The following is an 18,946-nucleotide window of genomic DNA, read 5'->3' on the forward strand; positions in this document are numbered from 1 at the left end:
GCAGATAGATGGGGAAACAGTGGAAACAGTGGCTGACTTTATTTTTCTGGTGACTGCAGCCATGAAATTAAGACACTTGCTCCTTGGAAGGAAAGTTATGACCAACCTAAATAGCATATTAAAAAGCAGAGACATTACTTTGTCGACAAAGGTCCATCTAGTCAAGGCTATGATGTTTCCACTGGTCTTGTATGGATATGAGAGTTGGACTATAAAGAAAGCTGAGCACTGAAGAATTGATGCTTTTGAACTGTGGTGTTGGAGAAGACTCTTGAGAGTCCCTTGGACTGCAAGGAGATCCAACTAGTCCATCCTAAAGGAGATCAGTCCTGGGTGTTCATTGGAAGGACTGATGTTGAAGCTGAAACTCCAATACTTCGGCCACCTCATGCGAAGAGCTGACTCATTTGAAAAGATCCTGATGCTGGGAAAGATTGAGGGCAGGAGGAGAAGGGGACGACAGAGGATGAGATGGTTGGATGTCATCACCGACTCAATGGACATGGGTTTGGGTGGATTCTTGGGAGCTGGTGATGGACAGGGAGGCCTGGTGTGCTGTGGTTCATGTGGTTCACAAAGAGTTGGACACGACTGAGCAAGTGAACTGAGCTGACCATTCCATTGTACATATGTGCTAACTCTTTATTCATTCCTTTGTCAGTGGACACTTAGGCTGCTTCCATGTCTTAGCTCTTGTAAATAATGCTGCAACAAACATTAGGGTACATGTATCTCTTTGAATTATGGTTTCCATGGGGTATATGTCCAGTAGTGGGATTACTGGGTCATATGGTAGTTTTGGGTATTTCCCTAGTAGCTCAGCTGGTAAAGAATTCACTGGCAATGCAGGAGACCCTGGTTCAATTCCTGAGTCAGGAAGATCCATTGGAGAAGGGATAGGCTACCCACTCCAGTATTCTTAGGCTTCCCTTCTGACTCAACTGGTAGAATCCATCTGCAATGGGGGAGACCTGGCTTCTATCTGGGAAGATTCCTCTGGAGAAGGGAACAGCTATCCTCTCCAGTATTCTGGCCTGGAGAATTCCATGGATTGTATAGTCCTGGGATCACAAAGAGTCAGACACAACTGAGTGACTTTCACTTTCATGGTAGTTTTATTTCTAGTTTCTTAAGGAAACTCCATGTAGCTCTTCATAATGGTTGTACCAGTTTACAGTCCCACCAACCATGTAGAAGGGTTCCCTATTCTCCACACCCTTGCCAGCATTTATTTTTGCTAAACTTTCTGACGATGACCATTCTGACTGGTATGAGATGGTACCTCATTGTAGTTTTGATTTTCATTTCTCTAACAATTAGTGAGGTAGAGAATCTTTTCATGTGCTTTTTAGCCATCTGTATGTCTTCTTTGGAGAAATGTCTATTTTTGACTGGGCTGCTTGGTTTTTTTGATATTGAGCTGCATGAGATGTTTGTGTATTTTGGAGATTAAACCTGCATTGGTCACACCATAGCAAATACTTTCTCCCATTCTGTCAGTTGCCTTTTTGTTTATGGTTTCCTTTGCTGTGCAAAAGATTTTAAGTTTACTTAAGTCCTGTTTGTTTATTTTTGTTTTTATTTCATTACTCTAGGAGGTGAATTGAAAAAGATATTGCTTCAATGTAAGAGTGTTCTGCCCATATTTTCCTCTAATAGTTTTATAGTATCTGGTCTTACATTTAGGTCTTTAATCCATATTGAGTTTATTTTTGTGTATGGTATTAGGAATTGTTCTATTATCTGTTTTTTTTTTTAACATGTAGCTGTCCAGTTTTCTCAGCACCACTTATTGAAGAGACTGTCTTTTCTCCATTTTATATTCTTGCCTCCTTCGTTGTAGATTAATTGACCATTAATTAGTAGTTTTGGGCTTCCCAGGTGGCTCAGTGGTAAAGAATCTGCCTACCAATGCAGAAGATATGGGTTCAGTCCCTGGGTTGGGAAGATCCCCTGAAGAAGGAAATGGCAACCCACTCCAGTATTCTTGCCTGGAGAAGCCCATAGAAAAGGAGCCTGGTGGGCTGTAGTCCATGGGGTTGCAAAGAGTTGGACATGACTGAGTGGCTCACACTGCCCCTTGTTAGCGCCCGGTTTTCTGGGTTTCCTGGCCATCCTGTGAGCTCTCTCTCTGATCTCTTCAGTCATGGCCTGTTTTTGAGATGAAGACCTGATTAATTCATCCCTGGATACCTAGCACTCGGGTGTGTTGTTCTCACCTACCTTAGTTATTCATCTTACTGGTTAGTTTTGCTTATCATGTTTCCCAGTCCTTCTGATTTGATCCATTCCTTTGCATTCCTCGTGGCAACCCTGGCTCCCTTTCAGACTGGCCTCTGCTCCTCTCTTCCTGCAGGACACTCTGGGAACAGTGGCATTACTTGGATGGATGGCGGCCCCACCTGCCTCTCCTCTGTCTTGTGTGTGAGTCCACAATAATGTCTCAAAAATCCCTGGAGGCCAGTTTTGAGTCATGTGTGATGCACAGAGAAGATGTGTTTTCAGACCTTACATTGACTGCCTTATGGTATAAGAACAATTCAGAGGACCTCCATCATGCCTTGCTAACCTCTGTGGAGGTAATAAAGGATCAACTGAGTCACATTCTCTAGAGCCACCAAGAATAGGTGAGATGAATCTTGGCCTCAGGTTTGGCTCATTTCTGTAACCATCTGCCACTAATTGCTTTCTTCCCTGTGGGGCTCCCATGGGAGCAACTGTCCAGCTGTGCCTCTTTACAAAGACTATTGTAGACTCTCCTGGGAATGATCACACCCCTGCCTTCCCCCATATGGTGCTCCCCTTACACACCCACATACACAAACCCACGTAACCAGGACTTGTATGCAGGTTGTAATCACTTAATTAAAAAAAGAAACTTAGTGGGACTCAAGAGCTTTCTTCTGAGTGTTTTACATTTTCATCTTGTAAGCTTTGTTTCTGTGTTGATGGGTTGACTATTCAAGCTATATTAGGATGCTGGCCCTGTATTTTGCCCAATTATCTTTCTTCATACACACTTGTCTTTTGTGTTAATTCCGACTCTAAGTGTCTCCATTTCCAATGTTGTTATTTCTCTTGTGTGATTAAATTGTTTGTGCTTTTCTGTTTGTGCAGGATCTAGGATATATAGGAAGTTACACCAACAACTCAGCTCTCAAGAAATTGATTTTTGTGGTTAGCTTCTTTCAAGTGGAAGACACAGAGACTCACTCAAGTTGCCTGGAGAAAACTGAGTTGGGAGTAAGACACACATAGAATAGGACATTCTCTCTCTGTCTCCTACAGAGCACCTCTGCCTCACTCCATGCATTTGCTTCTGTCTCCTCCTCCTTCTAACTAGCTTTCCTAGAGATTCTGCTGCCTCATCATTTCAGATGGCTCATGATACATCATGGCCTCATGCACTACAGTGCAACCTCATGAGCTTTTTGTTTCAGATAGCACCTCTCATTTACTTGCCTCAATATGGTTTTCAGGGTTGGATGGGCTAAGCTCAGCTAATCTTTTTATCAAGGTTGTTGGCCAATCTGTGGTCTGGTTGCCCTTGGGTCTGGTGCTCTGCCTATCAGTGTCATGCAGTGTGTGTGACTGGGGAGAGACCAAGATCAAACGGGCAAAGCATGACCCCCGAAGAAGCCATAGGCTGTGGCTGATGACAATTTCCTTTAAAGGAGGTTGCTGGGGAGCTGTACCAATGAATACAGCTAGGATATTGCTTAACTAACAATCTCTTCAATTACTGACCCAGAGAGTCAGAAAGTTAAAATAGATATTTTAAGTTCTATTCATGAAAATTCATGTTTCCTACTCACTAGAAATCCTCTCAGCCATTAAATGAGTATTTACTTTTTTTCCCCAAAACAAAACAGGCCTAAAAACAGGCCTTGGTTTCATATCCATCACAGATGATTAATAGGAAATCTAAGAGCGCAAAGAAAGACTAATGCAGACAGATACTAATAGCACCGAGAGTCAATAACCAAGAGGCGGACAGCATGGCAGAAAATCTATGAAAAGCAGACACAAGAACTCAAATAGTATGGTAGTCTGGGACCACTTGAAATGTAGGTTAAAAACAGCCATATGTACTTCAGCAGTCCCCAGGGCATAGCTGTCTTAGAGCCTCACTAACTGCAGCTAATGTTCACATTGGTGAACCTGGAGTATATAAGGAAAGACTAAAGGCTAAATTATGTTTAGAATATCTAGCTTAAAAAGGCAAAACATTATATAACACACTTAAGAAAATTTTCCATGCACATTTAAAAATCAGTGTTTAAATTAGTAAGCCCTCAGCTATTCGAAGCAAGCCATTTCCTAAGTGTTGTAGCATACCCACAGTTGCAAACATGTGCCTTTTAATATTGGCTCTCAGGAATAAAGATGGTAAAGTGCTCTTATTTCTTCAAGCTGCCCAGAAAATACTATCCTATTATCTCTCAAGACCAAGATGTATAACAGGAGGCAGTGAGGTATGGCAGTTAAGAGCATGCGCTTTGTAGTTCACTTAGTCTGGGTCTGAATTCTGGGAGCTTAACAATATCTCTTGACAGGCCTGAGCCTCCATTTCTGCATCAGGAAAAATGGACACAATTATATATCTCTCAAAGAATAGTGAGAGTTTAATGTTTAACGTTCATAGACATTTTTACCTTCTTTGGAATTTTTATGTAGTCTTCTTCGTAGATAAAACAATGAAATTCATTTGCTTTTAATTTATCTGGTTCTCAATTATTTTTTCCCTATAGGATAGTGGTTCTTAATAGAAAAAGACTACAGGAAACCTCAGCTCAAATCTGTTTATAAGATTAGATGAGGAGTCACTTAGTTTTTCTAGGGGTTGGGACAGAGATGGGAAGCTCTAAAAGAGACAGGGGAGGGAAAGGTCGGCTTCAGTGTCTAAATGGAAGCATGAAGGCACAGAGTTTGTTTGTTTGGAAAACGGAAGGAAGGAAAGCTGGGGGGTGGTTTGGAGGTGAGAAGGGACACAGGAGAGCAGATGAGAGATGAGGAAGAGTTATTAGAGATCTCAGAAATATTCCTAGGGTTACTGCCTTGGCTAAATTATGGTTTTTTAAATGGTCTCAATAATTAGAGAATTTTAGTCAATATAACTTTTCCTTTTTGTCCCTATTCCTGTCCTCTTTAGTAGGTGACTTGATTCAGAGTTCAAAAACTCACCATGAAAGATTAAGTTGACTGTGATGTCTTCAGAATCCTTATAATCTTGAGTTAGAAAGTGCCTCCGACACATGGTTTGCCTGCCTGCCCAGGAATTCAATCACCTAGGTCATTTTCTTCAAATAAACATTATTACATTCCTTTTAAAAATAAACAACTTTGGGCTTCTCAGAATCCCTGATAGATGAGAGAGAGAAATTTAACTGTCAGTTTCAAGGTGAAGACATCAAATTCATAAACAGAAAATTGAAGAAGAGAGGGCATATTAACCTCATGCTCTTCCCTAGACCTGGTATAACAATGCGCATTGAACAAACTTCAAAACAATGCATGTACCAACGTCCCCTTTTGCCCCTACTTGACTCATCCAACTAAAATTAAGGATTCCCCCTCTGAACCATCCTATAAAGTTGACAATCTTCAATCACAGACTGGACATATGGGTCCATCTCATCATAGTAGTCTTCTTTCTTTTTTAGGGATTCTTCCACTGTTTTCTTTAAGGCAGTTTAACATTTTTCTGATGTTACTGGGGATTTGGGTTTGCTTGTTTTTGATAAAAGTGGCTTTTGGCACGAGTAGATTGCTATTGTTTTTTTTTATAGCCAAATTCTCAAAAGTCATGATAAAAAGATCCCGACCATATTCATCTACAGAGCTAGTGGAACAGAATTTTTGCAAATAGGTACTGTGTGCGCCTGAGTAGATGAGTCCTTCTGTCTGGGAATTAGCCAGTGAAAACCAGCCTCTCTTATAAATAAAAAGACTGAGCATGGCGAAGAGGTTTCAAATGGTGTGCCAAGCCAAATCAGGTAACTGTCAATGCACTTTGCTGAGTGCTTTGTTGAGAAGGGTTTTAAGGCTAGATCCCTGCTCATCAAGAAAGAGTTCTGTGATGAATTAGTGATGTCTGCCTTAGGTACAGTTTAGGAAGGTGATTGCATGTTCGCCACTTATTTACCACTTTGGTAAATCTTTGACATTAGAAATTTAGAATTTGTCATTTTGGCCACTTAGCAACTTTCCTGAAGAATCTATGATGTATAGTAGTTTGCAGGTTTTATTGGAGGATAAAGTTTATATATATTTGAGCAAAAATTACTATTCCACTTATATCTTAACTACATAGCAATTATTCCAAAACCTTGTGGCTTAAAATAGCAATTTTATTATATTTATGTGTTCTGTGGGTCAGAAATTTGGAAAGGGCACAAGAACACCTTGTCTCTGTCATACAAAGTCTGTCTCCTTATTTGAAAGGACTGGAAGACGGAAGGCAACTCAATGGCTGAAAACAGAAACCACCTCACTCACATGTCTGGTGGTTAACACTGGCTTTCAACTGAGATCTCAGTTCCTCAACTGGGCTGTTGGCCAGAATATTTACATATGTGGCTGCCTGTGCTTCCTCACAGCATGGTGGATAAGTTTCAAGAGAACCAGGAGGAAGCTATATTCCTTTCATGACCTAACCTCAGGAGTCACGTAATTTAATTTGTGCCATAGCCATAAGCTCTCCCAGATTCAACTAGAGGGAGCCTAGACCCCGCCTTTCAATGGGAGGAATGCCAAAGTCACATTATAAGAGGAGCATATTGGACAGAGCATGTAGGATGCCGTCGCTTACAGAGAATACATTCTGCTGTAGTCACCAGTTTGGTAAATAAGCTGGCCGTTTTATTGCAATACTCTTTGCAGTTTTCCTTCTCTTCTCTCAATAAATGACTTGTTTTGAGTAATAAAAACATTATTTATTTGTGGAAAATGGTTAACAGCAAGAGATCAAACATTAAGGACAGTTTTAAAAATTGTAAATCACGGTATAAAAACCTGCACATTAAGCCAATGATAAGGAAACAAAATTTAGAAGAAAGTCATTTGCCTTGATATATATTGTAATCTTTGCAAATACTAGGTTTGTTAATGGTCTTTGGATGGTACCCTAGATAATATCCGAATGTTGACAGACCACAGATATCTGTCTAATTCAGGATTCTCATTCTTAGCACTACTGACATTTTAGGCTGGATCACTCCTTGTCGTGTGTGTGTGTGTGTGTGTGTGTGTGTGTGTGTGTGTGTCTAGGGGTGCTGTCCTCTGCATTGCAGGATGTTTAGCAGCATCTCTAGCCTCTGCCCGCTCCCTTCCAGTTATCAAAACCTAAAATGTCTCCAAAAATTGCCACCTGTCTCCTGGGAGGCAAAACTGTCCTCAGCTGAGAACCACTGATCTAACTAACTTCACTATATGGAGTTGCAAAAAATATTCTTCAGAATCCGTTTCCTAGCCTACTTTTCAAAGGTATGCATGGGCTTAGGCCGTAGAAAGCACTACAGTTCACAATCATTTTGCATGTTTCTTTCATTCAAGACATTTAAATGTATGTTCAATAAAATGAATCTTTTCCCCATTAATAGTATTCATTCTGAAAAGCAGAAATCCCTCCTTTACCGCTAAGACTGGAGAGCTGAATCAGGCCGGAAAATTTCAGTGAAAGGAAGAAAGAGGCTCGCCATGTACTAGCTCCCCCTACTGGAGAATGAGTGGGCGCGTCGTGGGGTGGGGGCTGTGAGCACAGCTGTACATTCCCGTCCCCGTCACCCACCCTTAACAACCTACCCCTCCCACATTCCAGGGAGAAGATGTGAGTGGGAAACAACTCTCCTAAGAAGTGGGGTGGTGACTACTCTGTTTCTTGCACTGACAATGTCCTGGGGGCTGACAGTGTGTGCTGAGAGGAAGGTTCGACATTAAGGAGCAATCTCTGCCCTGAGGTGTTACAGCACCAAGCTGCAAGGCGCAGGGCGGAGTGCAAAATCACTGGTGGAGGGAGGTGATGGAATCAGTGAACCTGAACCCTTTCCCATATACTCACCAATACATGGACATGCTGGGATGAGGGGCTGGCTGACAATAGGGACGATATGTACAGGCAGTTCTCAGCTTATGAATAATTCTTAAGTAAATCAGTTAAAATTTGTAATATATATCCCATAGGAAAAGTGTTATATATGCTAGTTATGCCCACAGATTGGTTGGCAAAAGCCTACTTAACTCCTTCAGGGCCACACCATGGTACTAAGCACATAATCACCATGTATTTATAACAGCACTTCTAGGAAGAGTTGCCTTCAGATTTCCAACGTGGGCAGTCAGAAACAAATTTTCCATCACTGCAGACCAGTCAACTGGCTCTCTCTCCAAGTCCTCTTCAGTTTAGCAAAGTCTCACAGAGCATCTTAATGTGCCAGGCAGGGTGTAGGTCCTGGGGGTTCAAAGGAAAACAAGTCCCTGCTTTTAAGGAGTTTAATTCCCAGCCCATGCCATTCACAGTTCCTGTACACACCTTGTAAGTAGGGAGAGCAAGGACTCCCTTTCTGACCTGGAGGTGGCTTTCTATGGTGGCTGGGGTTGAGGCTCCCGCAGGTGGCAGTAAGGAGGGGGATGGATCTGGGAACTTCAGCTTGTATTTTCTGTTTTGGATCAGAGTCCCTGACTACTGTTCCTATTCTTCCTAATAACCAGCTACTACAGAGCAGATACAGCGTGTGCTCTTAGCTGTGTCCAACTCTCTGTAATCCCATAGACTGTAGCTCACTAGGCTCCTCTGTCCATGGAATGGACAGAAGGTAACTTCACAGTTTCTCCCCAGACATCCAGTCCTTGAAAAACACAGTCAAATATTTTTGGAAAGTTTTATAAGTAGAGGAATAAAACTCAACCCAGTGACGGGGTGGAGCATTTTAATCCCCATTACTCCTGTTCCCATGCCCACTGCCCATAGAGAATAAGAGAAGATGTGGTCTAAAGTATAGAAAAATGTCATTGCAAAGCTGATGCTAGATGTTTGGACATTGCAGTGTGAGAAACTGCCTTATGCAGTGGTACCCTCCAAGTTCAATAACTGATTAGCCCTCTCAGGTCAAGGAAGGAAAGGCTCACATATCCGATGAAGATACTCCAATAATACAGTTTATTGAATCCATTTAAAGCATAAGAAGGGGAAACAAGGCAGGTTAGCACACTCGTGGCAGGGTGCAAGTGGAGTGGAAGGACCACCCTGTCTGGCTCCCGCTTGTGCAATGCTCACACTTCTGTCTCTTTCTCAGCTACATCAGCCTTGCCCAGTGATGGAGAAGTTACAAGAACCAAAGCTGAAGTTTGGGATAGTTAATTGTATGGATCAACTTGGCTAGGCTACAGTATTTAAATATTTGGTCAAACACTGTTGAAGATATTTCTGTGAAGGTATGTTTTGGGGGAGACTAACATTAACATCAGTAGACTTTGAGGAAAGCAGATTGTACTCCATAATATGGGTAAGCCTCATCCAGTTGTTGAAAGCCTTAACAAAAAGACTCACCTTCCCAGAAAGCGAGGGAATTCTGCCAGAAGACTGTCTTCAGATTCAAACTGCAACTTCTTCTGGATCTCCAGCCTATTAGCCTACGCTGAAGATTTTGGACTTGCCAGCCTCTATGGTCACAGGGGCCAGTTCTTTAAAATACGTCTCTCCTTCTACCCACATGGTGGTTTAGTCACCAAGTCGTGTCTGACTCTTGCGACACCATGGACTGTAGCCTGCCAGGCTCCTCTGTCCATGGGATTCTCCAGGCAAGAATACTGGAGTGGGTTGCCATTTTCCTTCTCCAGGGGATCTTCCCGACACAGGAATCGAACCTGGGTCTCTGGCATTGCAGGCAGATTCTTTACTGACTGAGCTTAGTGCTACTCGTATATACACATCTGTATATCTACTGTATATAAAATACGTATATATACACACACATTTTATTGGTTTTGTTTCTCTGGAGAACCCTGACTAATTCAAAGTTCAACATGGGGCCTCAGCCTGGAGCCGACTCACACCAGGTGTCACAGGTCCAAGGACACCTGGCCAGTAGATACAGCTCACTGATCAGCCTGCTCTGTGGCCAAGGGTTTTGTCTTCATTTCTAGGGCAGAGCACACAGGAGGCTGAAGTGGGACCAATACAGGAGTCTTCAGATTGACCAGTTTGGAGATGATTTAGCTATCAGCCTGGCATGCTTTGCGCCGTATGACCCGGTCTCTCCATTCCTTTCTATCTACAAGGAACAGTCACCTTCAGCCTCTGTTTATGGATTCCTTACTGGTTTAACACACCTCATGCATTTTGCTCACAGTTCAAAAGCGATTTGCTCTTTCTCTCTACGTAAGACTTCTTATGAGTAGTAGACATCCTGTTTGTTTCTTATCTTCTAGAGCAGAATTGAATGTTATCACATAGTACTGCAAAGTGTATTTTGATTTCTGTCGCCCAGAGGCACTGCCTGGACGCCAGGCTCAGGGTGGTGGAGCTGCACAGAGAGGAACACTGCTCTGTTTACTAACTGCCGGAGCCGTTGTGGGCAGGGATCAATGCAGATTACCTGACACTTACAGCAATGATCGCCTCCCTTAATGTGGATCTAGATGGTACCATTTCTGAGAATTAAAGCTTTTCTTTAGGAGATGTATTTGTATTTGAATGACAGTCACCCTACCAATAGACAGGAAGAGCCCCCGTTCTGAACATGGGCTCTCAGATCCAGCCGATGGGGTTACCTGTTATTATTCCTTCCTAAGGAATAAGCTGTAGCCTTGCCCGTTTCCCAGTTCTAGGATTAACATAGGGGGGACCAAGCATATCAGCTCAGTTCAGTTCAGTCACTCAGTCGTGTCCAACTCTTTGTGACCCCATGGACTGCAGCACACCAGGCCTCTCTGTCCATTGCCAACTCCTGGACTTTACTCAAACTCATGTCCATTGAGTCAGTGATGCCATCCAACCATCTCATCCTCTGTTGTCCCCTTCTCCTCCCACCCTCAATCTTTCCCAGCATCAGGGTCTTTTCAAATAAGTCAGTTCTTTGCATCAGGTGGCCAAAGTATTGGAGTTTCAGCTTTAGCATCAGTCCTTCCAATGAATATTCAGGACTGATCTCCTTTAGGATGGACTGGTTGGATCTCCTTGCAGTCCAAGGGACTCTCAAGAGTCTTCTCCAACACCACAGTTCAAAAGTATCAACTCTTCGGCGCTCAGCTTTCTTTATAGTCCAACTCTCACATCCATATGTGACTACTGAAAAAACCATAGCTTTGACTAGATGAACCTTTGTTGGCAAAGTAATGTCTCTGCTTTTTAATATGCTGTCTATGTTGGTCATTACTTTCCTTCCAAGGAGTAAGTGTCTTTTAATTTCAGGGCTGCAATCACCATCTGCAGTGGTTTTGGAGCCCCCCCAAAATAAAGTCTGTCACTGTTTTCACTGTTTCCCCATCTATTTGCCAGCCAGGCACATCAGATTTTGGCAAAAGACCATAAGGAATTACCATGTCCCATCTAGAGAGAGGAGGAGGACACATTCTAGGGTGAAACCAACTGTGTGGGTCAGAAACCGGACTTCCTAAAGAGGAGAGGGCTTCCCTGGTGCCTCAGAGGTAAAGCCTCTCTCTGCCTGCAATGCAGGAGACCCGAGCGTGATCCCTGGGTCAGGAACTCCCCTGGAGAAAGAAATGACAACCCACTCCGGTACTCTTGCCTGGAAAATTCCATGGGCTACAATCCATGGGGTCACAAAAGAGTTCGACATGACTGAACGACTTCACTTTCACTAAAGAGGAGAGTGGATATTTGCCCTGCGGCCTGAAAGAGGGGAGAGCTGAGGGTAGCAGAGCAAAACAAGAAATTTGAGAGTCCCAGTGAGGCTTCCTTATGCAAGGTTGGATTTCTGTGATGCCTTACTCGGATCAGGAGGAGAATCATATGAAATGGACAAACTTTCCCCTCTGATGTAGTAATTCTCTCTGTTTATCCCCTGCCGTTCAGCTAAGTCTGACACATCAAGGACCACTGGTGCAATCATGTTATGGGGAGTGAGGTGGAGCATTAAGCAACAGGATGGAAAAGGGAAGGGCAGTCTGCCTCACCATCATCCCGTGGGACTGCCCTGGGGAGGACAGATGCTCTATCAAGGGATTGCTGCCTCAGAGACCCACGCACAGATGTCAGCAGAAATGTGAGTGGAAGAAAAGGCATCTGCCAGCTGGACATCCCTGGGACAAAGGGAGGCAAATGTCCTCATTCTTGAAAGCAATGAATTTGACTACAACACATTTTGAGTTTCTCCTCAGGCCAACTCCTTTATCCCTGTGCCTCCCAGAACCTATAAAGAAAAGGAGAAAACAAAACAAAACATGCAAAAGCCAGTTGCAGTTGGTCTTAGATTATACAGAGGGCTGAAGTGGGATTCCTCTGTATATCTGAGGAATGTCAAACTCAGTGGGATTGCTAGGCATTTTGGCATACAAAGAAGGTGAGGCCTCATGTTGGTGGCCTTCCCCTCCGCCCTGCTCTCATCAGTCCTTCCACAGATGGCCCAGGCCTGCTTGTTCTCCTCCCCTCATCCTGGAGTAGAAATGCACATTTACTCCCTTCATCTCAGACTGCAATTACCTGATTTCCATCCATCTCCCCGACTGCTTTGTGGTTTACTTGAGGTCAAGGAGCAAGACTTCCTCACCTCCCAGTGCAATGCTTAGCACATGGTCAGCACTCAGAAAAAAATTTGTTGAGTGAACAAATAAATGACCCAGCAGTGGACCAGCCAGGCCTGTGGCTGGGATCTCCAGGCAGAGTTAAAGTCAGCTGTGGGGTAAGGAGCAAAGGAAAGAACCTCCCTGCTTGCTTTTTCTTTATAGAATCTTCCTTTTCTTTAAAGAATCTCCCAGCGAGTCCCCTGCAAATGTAACAGGCATGTGGACCACGCTGGGGGCTACCTCTATCAGAAAATGAAAATTCTAACACTTATGTGAAGAGGCAGGCAAACTTATTAAGCAACCAAATGTCAGATCTCAAATATTTACACACGGTCTTGCCATGAAACATGTTTTTCCACCAGGGAACCTAGGGAAACTCTGTTCTTCCAAGCACACCGTTACCAGAGAGATAGTCCTGAAGCCTGCTCAGAAGCCCCAAACACAGAGTTTGTTTACTGTTTGTGGTCACAACATTTTTGAGGCTCTGATGAAAGCTATGGGGTTTTTTTTCCTAGGAAAACATACCAAAATTTGTGTGCAATTTTACAAAAATTTGCAATTATAGAAGTGGTGATTGTAGCCCACCTCCCGCTCTGGTGGTCTCCCATGACTTTGGATAAGACCTATCCGCTGAGCTGGCAGCCCCCACCCCACCCCACCCTGGCCCTTCTGCCTCTTCCTTCCATGCTTGCTCACTGCTCCAGCCACTCTCTGTTCTCATTCCCACACCCTAAACACAGCTTGTAGTTTCCCACCTTTGAACTTGGAGTCAGAGGTCCTGAGGTTCCTAAGGCGCCTGGGGGACAGGAGCTGGGCCCCCACGGCCCCCGCACAGCCCAGGCCATCAAAGGCGGAGGAGCCGCCACAGCCTGCTCTGTGGCACCCTCCCGCCCCACCCACCTGGCTGGACAGCGCCAGCCTCTCACTTGGTGTGGTCTCTTGGCCTCTGACTCACCTCTGTCCTTGGACTAGCATTTCCTGCTCTCCCCAACCCCTCATGGCTCAGATTCCTGCCATCAGAGCAAATAGCATTTGACCCCTCAGCCTTTTCTCCTCGACCTAGTCATTGAATGAAGAATGAGTCAGGCGTGGCTGGGTGTCCCTGCGCTCCAGGGAGGCAGGAATGCAGCTGACAGGTAGACCTGGGTCCTGCCTCGGAGCTCAGTCGTGGAGTGGCGGCAGGCACCCACACCCCAGGAGTCACGCCAGAGATCCAACCACCTGGTGCTGGGCGGGTAGGAGGTGACTTCTAAGATGAGGCCTGAAGGACAAGGCCCGGAGGATGTTCTGAAGAGAAGAAAGTCAGTGGGAAACATCTGAGGCCAGAAGAGAGAGGGCGGCATGAAGGTGTGGGAAGGAATTCAGGAAGTCCGGCTTCCAGAGAACCAGCGGCAGCTGGGTGGGTGTGGGGGGGTGCATGGGGGGGATGGAGAGTAGTGATTGTGATTCTGGAGAGGATTGAAGGTGTGATGAAGGGCTCAGTTCCCACTCTACCCTGAGGGCAGGAGGAGCCACATGAGCAGCAGAGGTGTGAGGCGGGTCAGACGCCTCCACTCAGGCCAGCCCCTCTTGCGGCAGGTGCTGGGGTCTTGTTAACGCCCCCCACACCTCCCAGTCTGTCCCTTTAGCTTCGGGCCCTGCAGCACCAGTTAGAGGCCCTCCCATCTCCTTGCTGCTCCTGCAGACAAACACAGAAGTCCACATTGTTTAAGAGCCTGATGTATTTTTTTTTTTTTACCTGCTAAACCCTCAACAGAGCCAGAAAAGGATAAAATAATAACCTGTGGGGCGGGTGGGGCCTGTGGTGGAGTGACAGATTCCAGCATCTTCCACACCAAGGCCCTACCCCTTGTCCGGATTCTCTTGGTCCTAAAAACTCTCCCTTCTCTTTCGTTCCTTGCCTGCTATCATTTCAGTCCTGCCAGATGCCTTGTGACCCTATGGACTGTACCCCACCAGACTCCTCTGTCCATGGGATTCTCCAGGCAAGAATACTGGAGTGTGTTGCCATTTCCTTCTCCAGGGGATGTTTCTGGCCCAGGGATGGTACCCACATCTCTTATGTCTCCTGCATTGACAGGCAGGTTCTTTACCACTAGTACCACCTGGGAAGCCCTGGCTGCGGGGTACGGGGGTGCTTAATAACCACCCCCCCCCCCGCCCTGACCAAACCTCATTCTCTCACACACTATAGAGAAGAGGCTCAAAAAGTTTTTGACTTCTGACCCTTGAAAGACATTTTACAGCATGACTCAGTAGACAGATACCCACACACACACACACAAACGTAGGCAAAGTAAATTTCCTGAAACAGCCTTATGCTTTCTAAAGATGATACCTTCTGATCTATTCTAATTCAGTTTATTTCTTTTGAGGGGGGAGAGAGGGTCTGTCATGACCTGCTCAATTAGTTTCAATATCCACTAAGGAGGTGCAGCCTGCAGTTTGAAAAGCATTGCCTGGCCAAAGGACATGCTGAGACATTCCCTAAGAGACCCTCTTTCTAGCCGAGGCAATACGGATGCAGCCTCAAATGCCCCCTGTCTTCAACGGTTAGTTTGAGTTTTGAGCTGCTTCCTGAGCCTCTGCTAGCTGAGGAATGTTCCTCTTTGGTCATTGCCTTGAATGGTACAGATCCTAGAAAAGTGTTAGTTCTGGTTCCACCCATGGGCTGCTGGTAGGTGAGGATGGTACAGGGAAAAAGGAGCAGGCTGTGTTGTTCCTGCCTGCTGGCCACAACAGCAGCAGTGGCAACAGCAATAATGACAACAACATCTGCTGAGGTTGACCAGACACTGACTGTGCTGGGCTTTGTCTCACTCAGTCCTCACCGCAACCTCTAAGTTGGATATTATCTCCATTTTACAGGATGTGAAGGGGAACACAGAGGACCCAGCAAGGTGATAGCACCAGTAGGAGGATTAGCCTAGATCCACTGGGTACTGGAGCCCGGGGTCTGACAGACCTGAGTACTCTACAGCACCCACTCATCTTAAGGTGTGGGGGAGACCTGTCACCTCTAATTTCATTTAGAATGTTGTGTTAGTCTATTCAAGCTGAAGTGGCAAAGCACCATAGACCAAGTGTTTATCAAAAGCAGTTTATTTCTCACAGTTCTGGAGGGGTGGGATCAGGTGCCACCACGGTTGGGTTCTGGGGAGGGCTTTGGGCTTTCTTCTGGGTTGCAGGCTGCCCCTTGTTGTCTTCTCACATGGCAGAAAAAGGGCCTGAGAGCTCTCTGGGGTCTCATATACAAGGGCACTAATCCCATTTGTGAGGGCTCCACCCTTATGACTTGATCACCTCCCAAAAACCCCACCTCCAAATGCTATCACATGGCAGGGCAGGGGACCAGGGGGCAGGGGGTAGTGGGGGAGTGTTAGAACTTCTACATATGAGTTTTAGGAAGACAAAACATTTGATCCATATTTAAGTGTATATGTTTCATATGTTGCCCTGTCTTGGGGATTCCAAATGTTTCATTCTCAGAGGGTTTGTGGGCCCTTGAGATCATGGAACATAGACCTTATGTGTGTGTGTTTCTGGCTAAGTTCTCAAAATGGTCCTTGACCCACTGACCTGTCTTGCTGAACTGAAGGATCTGAGTGAAAATACGTTTGCTCAGCAATGATAGATTCAAGTCTGTGTATGGCGGGGAAGGGTTTCCCTGGTGGCTCAGACAGTATCTTCCTACAGTGCAGGAGACCCAGGTTCAGTCCCTGGGTGGGGAAGATCCCCTGGAGAAGGGAATACCTACCCACTCCAGTATTCTTGCCTGGAGAATCCCATGGACAAACAGGCCTGGCAGGCTACAGTCCATGGGGTCCCAAAGAGCTGGACACGGCTGAGTGACTAACACACTGAGAAGGTCAGAATAATAAGAGATTGTGTGTAGATCCCTGTGGGATAGGAAGTTCACATGGGAAGGTGATGTACACAACTGCAGTGAGTGGGTGAACAGGGAAGACCCTGCCCAGAGAGGGGTTGGGGGGCTGGGCAGAGCTGCTTCCTGGTCTATAAATGAGGGATTGTTCTCGACTGGGCTTCCTGTGGAGTTTCCTGAGGCTCTCCCACCATCACTTCAGGCTCTTACCAGCAAACGCTCTCTCCTTGTGCTTTGGGGGAAAGGAGACAGCTTTAACTACTACAAAAAAGTTGGTGGCGAGGAAGGAAAACATTAGGCCAATCCAAATTGAAGGACGTTCTACAAAATACATGACCAGCACTCCTCAAAATCGTCAGCGTCAGCCATAACAAGGAAAGTCTGAGAAATTGTCACTGTCAGGAGGACACTAAGGGGACATGTTGACTCAATGTGATGGGAGATCCTGGATAGGATCCTGGAACAGGAAAAGGACAGTAGGTAAAAACTAGGGAAATCTGGATGGAGTGTGGATTTTAGTTAGTAATAATGTATTGGCTTTGGCTAATTAATTATTCATGAGTGGCACCACCTTTCTCCAGTCACCTGTGCCAGACAGTCATCCCAAGCCTTCCCCTTCTTCACCTCCCACGCTCAATCAATCATAGCATTCCGAGGGTCGCTCGCCCTGTATCTCTGGCACCCACCTGCCCTGTCGACCTTGCCTCTCCAACTGCGCTCTTGTGGTAGTGACCAGTAGTGTCCAGTTGCCAAGGCTTCTAATCCAATCTTTAAAAAATATTCTGATGTAGATTCACCGGCATAGAAAAAGACTTATGGTTGCCGAAAGCAGAAAAGGGTAGGAGGGAAAAATTGGGAATTTTGGGTTAACAGATGCACACTACTATCTATAAAATAGATAAACAATAAGGACCTACTGTATAGCACAGGGAACTATATCCAATACCATGTAATAACCTATAATGGAAAAGAATCAGGAAAAGTGTGTGTGTGTATACATATATATATATAACCGAACCACTTTGCTCTACATGTGAAACATTGTAGATCAACTACATTTCAATAAATTTTTTAAAAAAGAAATTCATGCTAACAAAGATGGGATGTTAAAAATAAAACAATTAAGAAAACAATTATGATGAAATATATCAGGCAAACCAAAAAGTACGGATAATAATGTGACAAACCCACTTCCTAGCACAAGACACAAAACCTTACTGATAAAATAAAGCTCTCTGTGTACCCAAGTCTGACTCACTCCCCACCCTCCAACTTCTTGCTTTCCTGTTCTCATATCTCTTATCTTTTTCTTTCTCAACATGGCCTTCTCTGACCACCTGACATAATATTGCAATCCATAACCCTTTTTCCCAGTATCCTTGACCTCCTTTAATTCTGTTTTTTTTTTTTGTTTGTTTGTTTCATAGAGTTTTGTCACTTTCTAATATATAATGCAATTACTTGATTTATTGTACCTATGTAAGCCTGTAGGGACTGCCACAACAAAATACCATAGACTGGGTGTCTTAAACATCAGAAATTTGTTTTGTCACAGTTCTATAGGCTGAGATAGTCCAAGATCAAGGGGTCAGCAGGCTTGGTGTCTCCTGAGGCCTCTCTCCTTCACTTACACGTAGTGCCTCTCTGTGTCCTCTTGTGATGTTTCCTTTGTGCCCATCTACTCCTGGTGGCTCTCTCTTTTTGGGGAGGGGGGATGCGTTGCACTATTTGGCTTACATAACTTCCCTGCACAGAGATCAGCTTGTGCTCCCAGCTGTGGAAGCATGGATACTTAACCACAGGAAAGTCTTCTGTGTCTCTTGTGTGTCCAAATTTCCTTTTCTGGTAATGACACCAGTCAGATTGGATTAGGAGCCCCCTAACCCTCATGTGAGAGTTGGACCATAAAGAAGGCTGAGCACCGAAGAACTGATGCTTTCAAACTGTGGTGCTGGAGAGGACTCCTGAAAGTCCCTTGGACAGCAAGGAGATCCAACCTGTCAATCCTAAAGGAAATCAATCCTGAATACTCATTGGAAGGACTGATGCTGAAACTAATGCTTCAATACCCTGGTCACATATTGCAAAGAACTGACACATTGGAAAAGACTCTTAAGGCAAAAGGAGAAGGAGGGTGGCAGAAAGATGGTTAGGTAGCATCACTGACTCAATGGACATGAATTTGTGCAAACTCTGGGAGATAGTGGAGGAGAGAGGAGACTGGTGTATTGCAGTCCATGGGGTCACACAGAGTGGATATGACTTAGTGACTGAACAACAAAACCCCCATTTTAACATAATTACCTCTTTAAAAATCTT

At 44.8% G+C, this 18,946-nt stretch overlaps 1 long non-coding RNA gene across 2 annotated transcripts in view; it reads left to right on the forward strand.

The window, feature by feature from the left end:
* LOC121820005 (uncharacterized) overlaps positions 1-6,929 on the forward strand; it is a 45,521-nt gene extending 38,592 nt beyond the window's left edge. Inside the window, exon 3 of one of the 2 annotated variants that reach the window (XR_006060445.2) lies at positions 2,357-2,886. This is a non-coding gene — a long non-coding RNA (uncharacterized LOC121820005). Of the gene's footprint in view, positions 1-2,356 lie in introns of both variants that reach the window. The other variant, XR_009599945.1, reaches the window with a different exon arrangement.
* The last annotated feature ends 12,017 nt before the right edge of the window (positions 6,930-18,946 follow it).

The sequence above is a fragment of the Ovis aries genome, chromosome 1, assembly GCF_016772045.2.
Source record: "Ovis aries strain OAR_USU_Benz2616 breed Rambouillet chromosome 1, ARS-UI_Ramb_v3.0, whole genome shotgun sequence".
NCBI classification, from domain to species: Eukaryota; Metazoa; Chordata; class Mammalia; order Artiodactyla; family Bovidae; genus Ovis; species Ovis aries.